Source organism: Jaculus jaculus, chromosome 12, assembly GCF_020740685.1.
Source record: "Jaculus jaculus isolate mJacJac1 chromosome 12, mJacJac1.mat.Y.cur, whole genome shotgun sequence".
NCBI classification, from domain to species: Eukaryota; Metazoa; Chordata; class Mammalia; order Rodentia; family Dipodidae; genus Jaculus; species Jaculus jaculus.
In genome coordinates this window covers 43,443,264-43,457,748 of record NC_059113.1, presented here as the reverse complement: position 1 = coordinate 43,457,748, position 14,485 = coordinate 43,443,264, and the positions used below count along the sequence as shown (strand labels likewise).

At 39.5% G+C, this 14,485-nt stretch overlaps 1 pseudogene; it reads right to left on the bottom strand.

Moving 5' to 3' along the window:
• Positions 1-453: 453 nt before the first annotated feature.
• The window catches only part of LOC101595261, a 103,087-nt pseudogene continuing 89,055 nt past the window's right edge, over positions 454-14,485 (bottom strand).

Here is a 14,485-nt window from a genome sequence, read left to right as displayed (position 1 = left end):
GAAATTAACCTGGACCAGAGTCTCATACATGCTAGGCATTTAGTGCCAATTTTAAGTAGTTTTTAAAACAAAACTATGGCAGTGTAATTTCTGAATTACTAAGGACAATTACACTGATATTTCGTTCTGAAAAACTTTCTGCTGTATAGTTCTGTCCAATATTTGTTCAATTTCAACCTGTTTCACTTTAGTATTTTCCTGGTGGCTTTGCAGTGTTCTTTGGTGGTGTCATGATGCTTCCATTGCACACTGATGGCAACTACGCTCCTTTTCTGAAGGTGTTTACATAATTTACTTCACTCAGCAAAGCCAAATATTTTTGTATGTGTCTGGATATGTCTATCTTCCATGGGTATCTTCTTAAAAGTCTTCAGTTTCACTGGACTAGTACCATCCAGTCCACACATTCTAACATGTTATGCCATTTCCAAACGCGGGGCTTTCTTGACTGCTTCAGTGGAGGTAAAATGGCATAAGGCAGAGGCAGCCAGAATTCTGTATCACAAGTTCTATCCTTAAAGTACCCCCTCCTCTGCAAGCACCATCAGTGACATAAGAAAACTCTTAATGTTTTGGAATGTAGATTTCCTCAAGTTTAGACTCAATGAATAATGAAGCAATTCCACTGGGTTGAAGCATAATTTACTTATATTATTTTGTGTCAACATAAAACTATCAAAAAATTCTTGTGCAAGATAAAGTGTTTCCCTATGAAGTGTGTATACTTTACAGACTTCTAAAAGCCAGTCTAAGAATATTGACCTCATTTGGAGTTACAAGTCAAAATAAAGAACTTCAAAATATTTGTTATGAACATATATGTTCTCTTTTGAGCATCCCAATCTTAAACCTGGCAGAGGGGAAGGATTAATAAAAATATTTTTAAATCTGTAATTTGTAAATCTGGAGAAGTCACTTGCTCCTATTTCTTTGTGGGGTGTTCTGATGATAATGCAAGGGCTGGTTTTCCCAGACAATGCAGGTGGTCATCAATTCCTAACCTCATACTGATGTTTCTTGGTGACCTCCTTTTTTCTTTTCTGTTCTGTTCTTTTCTTTCTTTTCTACTTTTCTTGTTATCCTTTGCTATTTTTCTCTTCTTCACCTGGATTACCTCTGCTTCTTGGGGGAGTTCGACTGGTTGTTCCTGGCATGCTGCTGTATAGCTTGTAAACAGCGACTATGTGTGGATATTCTCTATGTTCAGGTGTATAAAACCTCTGCTGGCAAGACACTGCAGCCAGGAGCCTCTCAGTGGCTCCTCCTCTGTGCCAGGCCCCAGACACCAGGCTCTAGCATCTCCCTCCAGTTGGCTCCAGACCCTAGCACCCTCCCACTATAACTTTCTGATCTCCAGGTATCTGGCAGCTGCTCAGCACATCATCTTAGAGAGGTGACCTGAATGAGTTTAGAATGGAAAGGAAGTAGCCAATACAGGGATGCACCCTGGCTGCCACTCCAAGACATGATTGTCTTAATAGGAACAGGAAAGAACTTTGAAAGCCCTGAAGAAATTGGAAAGGAATATATATCAACATAATACTTGCTATATATGACCATTCTTATCAAGTATACTGGTAGAAGACTTAACTAGAGCAATAAGGTAAGAGAAGGAAATAAAAGGAATAAAAACAGGAAAGGAAGACATCATATTATTGCTATTTGCAGATGATATGATCCTGTTTTTACAAGACCCTAAGCACTCCATCAAAAAATTCAAGCCTAATATGCATTTTCAGCAAAGTTTCAGGACACATATTCAATATATAGAAATCACTAAAAAAATTAAAAATAAGCAAAATGCTTTATAATAGCTTTAAAGTAAACAAAATGCTTTGGAATAAACATTAAAGAAGAGAAAGACCTCACTGATGAAAACTTCAAGATATTGAAGGAAGAAATTGGAGAAGATTCTAGAAGATGGAACTGCATACCATACTCATAGATTGGTGGAATTAATAATAAGAAAATATCAAAATCAATCAGATTCATTGCAGTATTCATCAAAATTCCAATTACACTCTTCACATAACTAGGAAAAAGGTCCTAAGAATTTTATGGAAGCCCAAAGCAATCCTAAAGCAGAAAGAGCAAAGCTTAAAGAATAACCAAACTCAAGTTTTATCACAGAAACATAATAACAAAAACTGCATGACATTATCACACAAAAAGTCACTTATATTAATGGAACAGAATAGAAAATCCAGAAATAAACTTATACAAATACAGCCATCTTGTTTTAGAGAAAAAATATATATATATTGGAGAAAAGATGGCCTCTTCAACAAATGATGCTAGGAATCCTGGATAGCCACATGCACAGAATTAAACTAGATCCATATCTCTCATCCTGAACCAAAAACTCAATTCAAAGTATATCAAAGATCTGAACATATGACCTAAAACTTGGAAGCTACTATAGGAAAACATATGTGGAATACTTCAAGATATAGGTATAGACAAGTACTTTCTGAAAAAGAGTCTAATAGTATAAAAAATGATCCCAAGAATTACCATATTAAAAAGTACCTATACACCAAAGGAAACAATGGCAGAGTGAAGAGACAGCCCATAGAATATGAAGGAAACTTTGCCAGCAATGTATCCCATCTTGTTCTACTGTAATCAGACCTTGATATAAGACTGAGTGTTAAAGACCCACAAACATATGCATAGAAAATTATTAGAACTTACCATCAATGACATTTTCCATCCTATTTCAAATGAAACTATTATGCTGTCAAAAATCCTTCCCAAATAGAAAACAATTCACACTGTGAAATGCACTTCTTGTCATAATCAATTAAACAAGTGTCTTCAGGCTGCCTGTTAATTTTCTTAATCATGTAACTTGTTAAGAATTTAATTTCCAGGCTGGAGAGATGGCTGAGCAGTTAAGGAATTTGCCTACAAACCAAAGGACCCAAGTTCTATTCCCCAATACCCACATAAGCCAGATACACAAGGTGAAGCAAGCATCTGTTCATTGCAGTAGCTAGAGGCCCTGGTGTACTCATTCCCATTCTCTCTCTCTTTTCCCTCTCTCTCAAATAAATAAGTAAATTAAATATAAGAATTTAATTTCCATGTTTTTTTTTCTTGACTTTCTTCTATTTTCTTGTGGGTGATTTCCATTTATATTTATAATTTATTAACTCGGCATTTTGTTACATCACATTAAGTAAGTAAGGTGGACATACAGTGCTCTGAGCAGCAGAAGGATGGGAGGCCACAGCAAGTTGATTGCTTCCTATATTTCTGGAACTGTTTTTCAGATTCAGGGAATGGTTCTGGGAGTTACCACCACAAGAAAGATTGATAGTAATTTTTACAGTGAGTGTTTTACCAATTAAAAGCGTGTTGGAGCCAGGCGTAGTGGTGTTTGCCTTTAATCCCAGCACTCAGGAGGCATAGGTAGGAGAATCACCATGAGTTTGAGGCCACTTGAAAATACAGAGTGAATTCCAGGTCAGTCTGGGTTAGAGTGAGACCATACCTCAAAAAACAAAACAAAGAAAAATGTTGGAAAAAAATTATATAAAATTTAGCTTTCAGAAAAATGATGTGATGACTTTGACTTTGGGTTGTTTTCCTTTAATCTGCTATCTTAAAGATTGGACATTTGCTATAAATGCAAGTAGCAGCAATTATATCAATAGGTCAGTTTTATAAGCTAAATGCTTGCAATTTAAAGAACTTTTAATGATATTTTATAACAAAAATGTCAATAAGGCTTCCAACAGAAAAAAAAAAAGAAAAGAAAAGAAAAAGAAAACCTCAGCTTTTAGGTGTAGCAAGCTCGCCATCTACTGATAAGTAGGTTTACTCTTCTAAGTAGAAGTAAGTTTTAACTGGGAATAGGGCTGCGTGTAAATTAGTGGTGTTGATTTTTTAAATTAAATTAATGAGTAGCATTTACTACAAAGCATGAGGCTCGGTCCCAAGGAAGTTATTGAGGAGATAAACACTGCATTGAGTTCAAAATAATAAGTTTGGATCTGGGCATGGTGGCACATGCATTTAATCCTAGCACTGAGAGGCAGAGGTAGGGGGATTGCCATGAGTTCAAGGCCAGCCTAAGACTACATAGTGAATTCCAGGTCAGCCTGGGCTAGAGCGAGACCCTATATCAGAAAATAGTGATGATGATGATGATGATGTCTGTAGGGCGCATACAAAACACATAAAAAGAGAGACAAGGAGGTCTGTCAATGAGTGCTTCTATTTTTAGGGCATTCTGAAGGGACTTGCTATCCACACATTGTGTGCTCTGTTTACTCTGCTACCCCACATGCAACCCTCCTGCCCTGAACTCAGGCACTAGTGGTACTTTGAGTAACTATTTTGCATTGCTGTTTTGGAGAGGTCCATAAGGGCACCAAGATGTCAAATAAGAGGAGCATAAAGCTGGTACTAAAATAGAGTATAAACCTAGTGTCCAATATACAGAAAACTAAGGGTGAGAGAATCTGAAGCTGCAGGCTGCAAACAAGGAGCACAGCCTATGGCTGTGTCCACTGCAAAACAAGGGCCACAATCCATGTATGATCTCTGCCTCCGAGTCTGTGTTCTATATGGCAAATGTTGGGATGAGTGGAAACAAGATGGCTATCAATCAATGTCTAATATAGTATGTGATTAAAACAAACATCTAGTATGAATTCACTTATCAGCATTCATCTATGCCACAGAAATGATTATCCCAACCTACCATCAGGCCACAGTACAGTCACTCTTGCCCAATGTCCTATGTGCCCAAACTTGAACCTGTGAAGATTAAAGTGATATCCAGTGACGTCTTTTACTGTCAACTCGACAGGACCTAGAGTCATCTTTGAGGGTGTTTAGACTAGCCTCTGTGCATTTCTGAGAGAGCATATTGGTTAGGCTACTTAGGGTGGAAAGATGTACCTGAACTGTGGGCAGCACCCAGCCACAGGCTGGGTCTTGCACTTACTACAAGGGGAGAACTGGTTGAGCAGCTACTTCCCCACTATGGATCAGATGGGACCATGTCCTGCTGCCATGCCTACCCCTTATCATGGACCATAATCTGGAACTGTAAACTGAAATAAGCCCTTCTTCCCTTAAACTGATTTTTGTCAGGTATTTTGTCCTAGCAGTGAGAAAGTAACTGATACAAGTCCAAGGCCCGAGGGAGCCAGGCCCCTCTGCAATTCCTCATCTGTGCTAGTGCAGGAACATGTTTCTGATTTCTGCAGTAGCTTGTGTTTTGAGAAGTAGTGTACAGAACCTGTTTTAATCTACTCTTAACATGCTGTATGCAGGGAGATTGATCCAACAACTTTTACAGAGTGGTGGTAAGATACATGATCATGCAGAAACTCAAGAGGAGAACTTGCTTTTTAAAAGTAAAGATGAAGCTCTTACATGTGTTCATGCACAGTTAAGGACCCTAGTCTCTTCGTGAAACCAAAGGCATTTTATTTTAGAATAAATCTCTAAATTGGCAGGTGCCAATTTAAGGGGAAAGTGATTTATTTTTCCTTTGAAGGTAATGACATTTAATTTGCAAATCTTCTTTATGGCATTTCTAAAATTATCTTATTTCTAGCCAAGATTATTTTTAAGGAAAAGGATAGATAGGGATTAAAAACAGATTGGGTCTAAGTTTCAAAAGGCTTTGTAGAGAGGATTATTTTGATGTATTTTTGTAGGCATTTTATATGAAGTCTGACATTATTTTAGTGTTAGATCAAAATAGTATAAGCCAACTCCCAACCTTAAAAGTCCACTCTTAAAATATTGTTAGTGTGAACATTTCCATTCCCATTGCCTTTATACCTACATAATCACATAGCCACACCCACCAACTGCCACTGTCCAATAACACAGCAGCACAATTACTAGGCTGTTGGTACCAACATTCTGTTCTCAGTTGAGTCTTTAATTTACTGAGTGACTATATGTTGGACCCTTACTTCTCACTGATGTCTTTTAACACATTAATGATACTTACTTTACTTGCTCTCATTCTTTAACTCAGAAACGTGTTGCTTTAAACAATCTATGGTGTCTTAATTTCCCAGATTATATGACACACCAAAACCTGAATATATTCCCAGGGTTAACTTTGGGATAAATGGAATCTTTTACTGTGAACACGCCTCAAGGTTACCCTTGATGCGAGTACACTTGCTGTCCAGTGCTGTACAAGGTCAATGCTTCTTAGAGTCTTGTTTTCCTCATCCTATTCTAATCTAATGCTAAAATCTTGCCAAACTTCATTTAAAATGCTTACAAAAATATATCAAATGAACTCTCTCTGCCTCTTGGTTTCTTCCCTTTCCACCACCCTGTTTCTTTTCTTTTCTTTTGTGTTTTTTTCTTTTTCATTCATTTGGTTAGTCAACTACCTCACAGATAAATGATCCTCTGCTCACAAGTGACAAGGTTCTGTACTGCACTGCAGACCCACCCTCCCCTGTCCTTGCTGACAGCCACCACATGATAATTTCACTTCTTCCAGTCACTCTGCAAACCTAGAAACTTATGTCTGAGCCAAGTGAAAAAGGAACCACACAGTGTAACTAGTATTGCCTGAAAGTCATATTGCAACCACACAACCTCGGCATCCCAATATGCTTTTCTTCTTCAGAGGTAGTCTAGCAAGCTTTCTCACCTACATGCTTCTTTGAAGACACAGGGGCTTCCCAGGAGGGCACCACACAGGACATCTTCTGTGAACTGTCCCCTCCACTTCCTGCCAGCTTTCTGAGTGATTACAGATGAGAAGGAGAATGGCGGCAATGACAGCACAACTACTGATGATTTCTGACTACCTTCTGGGAGGTTTTCCTTCATTCTGGATGTATGCTGTGTATTACAGGCTGGATTTGAGCAAGTATCTTCTGCCCTGCAGTGACAGTTTCCTTTTTAATAATGGTGGTGTTGGTGAAGGAAACTATAAATTTAATGCTATCCAATCAGTCTTTTCTTCTGGGGTGGTTCCAAACTCACTAGTAATGATGGCAGTGAGAACATGTGCTGCCTTGTGCTTAAGACTGACAGCCCAGCCACAACCAGATTCCATCGAAAGCTAAGACAGAGGGAGTGGACAGTCCAGCCAGAAGGTCAGCCAGTTCTGGCAGGAACAGCTGAGGTTGGACTTAGTGGAACCAAATTGAAGCCAGAGAAGTGGCTTAGGAAACAAAAGCAACTTTTGATGTCAGAAATGGATATTTGAGTTCTGACTCTATGGAATATAGTTGTTATAGGTGTCCTGACCTGGCCTGAACCTTTCTTTTACTCTTGTTTAGCAAGCCGTAAATAGTCCAATGAACACAGGGTAGATGGGTGGAGTCTGAAGAAGCCAAGCGGATTATGGGGGAAATGAAATGAAGAATATAAAGGTGCATGCTTGGAAACTGAAAAGAAGTTGTCCCATTATTAAGGTATTGAATGGTTAAAAATAATTACCTTGACCTCTCAAATTGTGACAATAACATACTTATAGTGCAAAAGGTTTGCTGACACATGCCATGAAAATAAATTCTCCAGCATTCTACTCAGAAGCCAGGAGGTCATCCCCATCTTATTGTGGCAAAACTGACAGGCACAGATGCAAGGAGGTGCCTCAATTTACAGGGTCAGGGCCTGGCTCTGCTGACTTGAAATTCCATGCTGCTTTAAATTAAAAGAGTACAGTAAAAGCCATTTCACTGTTAGACACATTTTCTTTCCTGATATGAGGTTGATTTACACAATATCCAGCATATATAAACAACCTAAATGTTCACTTAAGAATTAATAGGTAACCAGGCATGGCGGTGCACACCTTTAATCCCAGCACTCGGGAGGCAGAGGTAGGAGGATTGCTGTGAGTTTGAGGCCACCCTGAGACTACATAGTGAATTCCAGATCAGTCTGAGCTAGAGTGAAACCCTATTGCAAAAAAAACAAAAAAAAAAAAAATTAATAGATAAAGAAAATGTGAATGTGTATGCATGTGTCTGTGTGTGAATGCATGTGGATGTGTGTGTATATGAATATGTGTATATGTATAAGTCTCTGAATGTCTGTGTGTATGTGTATATGTGTGTGAATGTGTCTTTGTACATATTACCCAAACTTCAGAGAGAAGGCAATCTTGTCATTTGTCCCAACATGAGGGGTGTTAGGTGAAACAAGCCTGACTCTAAAAGAAAAATGCTCATGGTTTAACTTACAAAGACTGAATATCCATAATCCAAAAACTTGAAATGCCAAATGCTCCAAATTATCAAACATCTAATGTGACAAGTTGAAAAGTACATACCATAAAACTCTTTCATGTATAAGATTATATGCAAAATCATATGAAATTACCTTCATCCTGGGTGTAAGGTGTCTGAAAAAATAAATGAATGTTGTTTAGAGTTTGTGTCCAGCAGAAAACATTCTGATATTAACTACCTTCAGTTTTATGTCAGCTGAGTGCCTGCATGGGTCTGCTCTCATCTGCATGTCCACAGCTTCTCTCTCCACATGCTTCCTTTCTCTTACTCTTGCCAAGTTCAAAATAAATCTGTTTCTGGCTTTCTCAGCCTTCACTTCATCCTTGCTTACACTTTCTGGATTAACTGCTCTGCCAAGCACAGCTGTACGAATGTGTCATCCCCAACATGCCATGCAGAGTTCAGCCCCAGTCTTCCCACCTCCACCTCCATTTTACATTCTAGAAATCCACTCACCCACCCGCCAGTCAAGGCTGGGCTCTCTACTCTGAAGTACCAGGTAGTACTTGGCCCAGAAAGAATTCTCTGGGCTCCAGCATTGACACGCAGCCATCTCTGTGAGGCTAAGGATAGGAACGGTGGCAGGCCTCTTGGCCTTCTTGCCTCCTTGGCCCACTTGAGTGACAAAGACACCCTGCACAGGGGCATTCCCTGGAAGTGGTCTGAGAGATGATGGTCAGGATTAAGGGAGCAGGATCAGATGGCGGGTGAAGTGGAAGGGAGAGTGGTGAAAACCACACTCTGCCCCTCAGCTTGTTCACTTACCAAGAGAGCACTCCCCCACCTCCCATTCAAGACTGCTCTTCATATCACCTGACTTTGGTCAAAAGAAGGGTCTGAAGTTCAGGCAGATCATGAAGGAGCAGGCAGATTGGGCTTCCTGATGAATACACCCCAGATGAGCAGACCCTTTTTCAGGGAAGGGATGTGGCCAGCAGAGTCTAGCATCTCTATCACACTTATAAGGCACTTCTCACACCATTAAACTGGTTTAAATTTGGTAAGATCTGATCTCTTTGAACAGAACTTGAGGAAAATAGCAGCATCTGTGGTTGATGTCTCTTTCTATCTCAAAAAAAAAAAAAAAAAACCTCATTGTAATGACTAATCTATAATAAAGTCCAGGGAAGGTTAGTGCTTGGAAAGGGCCTAGCACCCCTTATAAACCTTCACTGCCCTGATCTTGCTTAGGATCATAGGATCAAATTGGTAGCTAGTATAAATCCTTAGTCTCAGGTGAGAATGAAAAGCACGGGTCGGTACCATACACCATACTGACAAAGATAATTGATGCCCCAGCTGGGTTTTGTCAGTATCTGTCAGAACCCAAATCCCACGATCCTGTCATGTTGGAGTACCTGTCTCAGATGTAAAAACTCATGGTGATTTCTTTTATAGGTGAGGGAAATGTAAAAATTCTGTTTTCTAAAAAATATTTTTATTCATATTTGAGAGAGGGGGAGAGGGAGAAAGAGAGTAAAAGAGAATGGGCACAACGGGGCTTCCAGCCACTGGAAATGAACTCCACAAATGCATCTAGCCTACTTAGGTACTGGGGAATCAATCCTGGGTTTTTAGCCTTTGTAGGGAAGTGCCTTAACGACTAAGCCATCTTTACAGCCCCACAATTCGGTTTTTATTCAGAAAAAGATACTGTTTTCATGCAGAAACAATTCTGTTTCCATTCAGATTTGATGGTGGTAGAAAACATGTGAAAACGCCAATGTTTACAAGCTATTTATTCCAATACATTGTTAGTATGATCCACAATTTTCCTCCATGCCCTTCTGTGCATGTTACAGTACCCTCAGATTTGGTCCACATGGGAGCAGGTACACAGCCCCAAAGGTTTTCTCAGGGCCTGTGCATGTGATCTCAGAAGTATGTAACAGTTCAGTCAAATGTAATAAACACCCCGGTTGGAAGGATCCTATGCTTCTTGTATAAAATATCTTCTCCTGAGTACCCATTGACAAGTAATTCCTGCTGAATGGTGCTCCACTCTGAACTACATCAAGCAGTTCAAGCAAATAAGGAAAAGGTTGATGTATCTGACTATAAATCTCAGCAATAGTACATGCTTTGCTATAGAGAGAGAAAATATGTTGGAAGAAACAGCAAAGACTGTTTCTTGCTGGTCGGTGGCTAGAGTGGAATCTTATTACTCAACCCTTCTGGGGACTTATTTAGTAAACTCAGAGCACCTAAATTCATGACAGACTGAAAGTACCTTTAGAAATTAGAGTTAATTATCGAAGTTTATTACCAGTTACAAATGGCAGTATGTTTGTCTGAATAATGTTATTTCACTATAATTTATCTGAAGTGTTTTTGTATTATGTCTGTATTATTATTTCAAATAATCATATGTTTATTTCCACTATGGTATTCAACAAAGATCATATCATTGATTACTAATTCCACTTCATTTAAAACCCAGTCTATAGCAGGATATCATGTAATACACCTGCAACTTCAGCACTTGGAAGACTGAGGTAAGAGAATCATGAATCCTTGACCACCCTGGTATACATAGTGAGTTTTAGGTCAGACTGAGCTACCTAGGGATACTCTCTCTCCAAAAGTAGACAAGCAATAGAAATATATCTCAGCCTGGAGGGGTGGCTTAGAAGGGTTTCTTTTTGTCAACACATAGTAATAAAAAATATCTACACAAATACTCCATTTTGAAAAAAATCACAATAGGGAATGGCTAATCACTATAATTATTCTTCTTTCCCCAGAGCAAAATAACAAAACAAAACAAAAACTCCAAATCAAAGAAAAAAACTAGAGAAAAATAAAATGTAAACTAGGAACTAAAAAATGTAGCGTTGTCCTCTATCTCGCTTTTTGGATAAAGATTTGACACCCAAAGAACATTGCAGTAGGTAGTAAAGCTTAACATTTCATGGTCCTTACTTTCAACTCTGTACTCTAAGTGTTTTATATTGACCAATGAACTTATATAACAGAACAGTATTTTGAGCCCCTCAGCTACAGGCACCCCAGATGCGCATCAGTACATGAACGCTGAAGAGGAACAACACGGAAATGCGTACATATCCTTCAGAGCCAAGCAGGCATCTCCCATGTGCTAGTCACAGTCACAGAACAGACCCGAACCACCTGACCTTTGCTGTGCGGGGAGGAAAGAGCATAGACCTTAATGCCTACCTTTCCAAAATGGAATGTGTTCCTTAGTTCCCTAGGCTTCAGTGGCTAAGCAAAGTTAAAATGTCTGGCCAAGTAGTAGAATCACATAAAGCTGAAAGTGTATCCCTATACAGGAAGAAAAATGAAAAAGGATACTCCTAAAGGAATATTAAACATGGCAGTCATCACTATTTTCTTGCAAAGGTGACCAAAAAGTAATCCAATTTTTAAAAAAGGGAGACTTCCACATGTCAGCTAAATCTGGGATTAGGGAAGAAGGTTCTGGTGATAGAAATGGACTAGTTGACAATGAAGAAGGAGAAAAGGGGTCCCATCTGGTAGTAAAGTGAATGCGGGGGGGGGGCAATTTATAATGTATCAGGATACAAAGACTCACAAATCCTCTAGAGAACAAGGGCCTCATTTGCTGGGAAGGAGTTGTACAATCCAGACCCCAATTCATGCTGCTCACACTGGACATCAGGACACACAAGCAGGTTTAGATGTCAGGATAAAACTTTCTTGCAGTCAGTCATGTGCTTCTTTGACAGAATATATCAGACTATTGTTATTTTTAGACAGGGTCCCACTCTAGCCCAGACTGACCTGGAACTTACTCTGTTGCCCAGGCTGGTCTCAAGCCCATGGCAATCCTCCTACTTCAGCTTCCTGAGTGCTTGGATTGATGGTGTGTGCCATCATGCCCAGTATCAGAGCTTTTTTTTTTTTTTTTTTTTTTTAATGGAAAAACTTGTTGATATTTAGCAACATTTTCAGTGACATGGGAGGCAGACAAGCATAGGGAGCAGGTGAAACCTCCCAGAATACCACTTGACTTGGGCAACAAATATACCCCTTTCCTCTCTATGCATTTGAACAGTCTGAGATCTCTACCTGCACCATCCTGTGGGGACAGCACACTCCAAACAATGAAAAAAGTTTCTACTCCATAGCAACCATCCATGGCCAGTTTCTATTCAAATGCATTCTTAGATGTAGTAAGGATAGGAACATACTAGACAGGTTTGCCCCTAAGTGAATTTTTCATCATCTTAAGCCTATTCTTAACTGGATATACATATGATTAAAATCATCATCATGAAAAGGGACAGGCAAAGTAGAACAAAGGTTATGTAATCTAAATCTTCCAATCAAAACAGAGCACTATCCATACTATGCCCATGGCAACCAACCTCTCCTTCTCATAGACTCCTTAAAAAATAGCTCAGGGGGCTGGAGAGATGGCCTAACAGGTAAGGCATTTGCCTGTGAAGCCTAAGGACCCAGGTTCAATTCGCCAGGACCCATGTAAGCCAGATGCACAAGGGGGCACACGCATTTGGCGTTCATTTGCAGTAGCTGGAGGCCCTGGGGTGCCTATTCTCTCTCTCTCTCTCTCTCTCTGCCTCTTTCTCTCTTTCAAATAAATAAATGAATAAATAAATAAATAAATGAATAAATAAATAAATAAATAAAAATAGCCCAGGTAATAAACAAGGCCCTTGAGTAGTCTCCACTAGAGCAGCCTGTTGATCCACTTGGCAGTGTATTAAAACTTTTGTTATCACGTTGCCTTTAATACAGTCTTTGGCTGTTCACTACTTGGGTGTCCTTTCTTCAATTTTCTCAATAAAAAATTAACAACTGGGAAACAGAAAGAAAGAGATTGCTGGTAACATGTCAATCTCTTGGTGTCAATCAGATTTTTATGGCTATATGCTTAAAATTGACAACTATGTGATAGGAGACAGAAATTAGCCAGACATCAGGGTAACAAACCCCAAAAATGAATGGTTATTTATTCCTTGACTAAAAGCAGGAAATGTCACCAAGCTTGCAGAAACCCTCCAAGAGAGACTTCTAGATTATGCTTGCACCCTTCCTAGAAGATAGAAACTCTGATTCTTACCTAAGATTACTGGCAATACCGTAAAATCTGGTCCATAGTAATCTGTGGACCTCTCTTCCTCATGTAGCCACTCTCCATAAAAATGCAAATTTGAGTCTAGAGGTGGACTTCTCAACGACTCCCTCTTGTCTCTCTGGATAAGATTTCTGTCTTCTCTCATGGGCCTTCTCAAACTTGCTCTTGCTTTCCTGGGCAAGAGGTCCACCTTGCTTCCTTCTCTTATGTTCTAGGCTTAAAACCCCTTCTCTTAGTCCTCCTAAGGCTTTAAGTTATAATAAAATCTTTCTGAACCTTATCCTCTGGACTATGGATTTCATTCTTCAAATTCATAGGACAAGAATCTGGGAACACCCCAAATTATTGTTGCATTGGCAAACAAGGTAGCCAAAATTCCTTTACCATATGTAAGTAAGTGTTTGAGGTCATAATTAAGGTATATTTATTATTTGAAGTTTTAGCAAGTACATAAAATAGTTGTAGATTTCCAAGGAAATCTACAGTGTGGTAAGAACATTTTGGAAGTAAGAGGTAGGACTCAGTGCATTTCAGCATGAATTCTATGAGTACACACTAGGGATTACTATTCAGTGAAACAGATACATCACTGATGCTCCTTGAAATAATCAGCATCTCACTGGTCATGGATGAAAACACACATGATGATTCTGCTTTGTTAGGCAGTGAAGGTGACTGGACCGCAAAAATAAAGGCAGGAATGTCTGCTCTCACAATCTGTACTTGCTAGAGATCAGAGGATGATCTGACTTCATATCTCTTATCTAAAGGATTTCCCCAGATCTGTTTTCCACAAACAACATGAGCCCCTCCTGGGAGGGAATTCCCCTTTCCTATCATTTAAATTGAATCCTGGCATTGTGGTTTGTCAAGTTAAGGACCCATAACTTAGTGTCATGGCTGGCTTCTTCCTGAGCCAGCCCCTAGCCCAGACCAATCATTCCTTACTCTGGTTCATCTGAGCCAGAAGCTAAAACCTACCACAATAAGATTATAAATAGATTTGTGCCAGGAGACAAGTCCCTCTCTTGGGGCTACCTGACATCACTCCTGAACCTCTAGGCTCTGCTGAGCTTCCCCTCATCTTAACCCTGACCCATACTCCCAGCTGGGCTTTCCACCCTCTCCTGCCCTCCACATGGCAAGAGCTCCTTAATCTTTGTTTCTT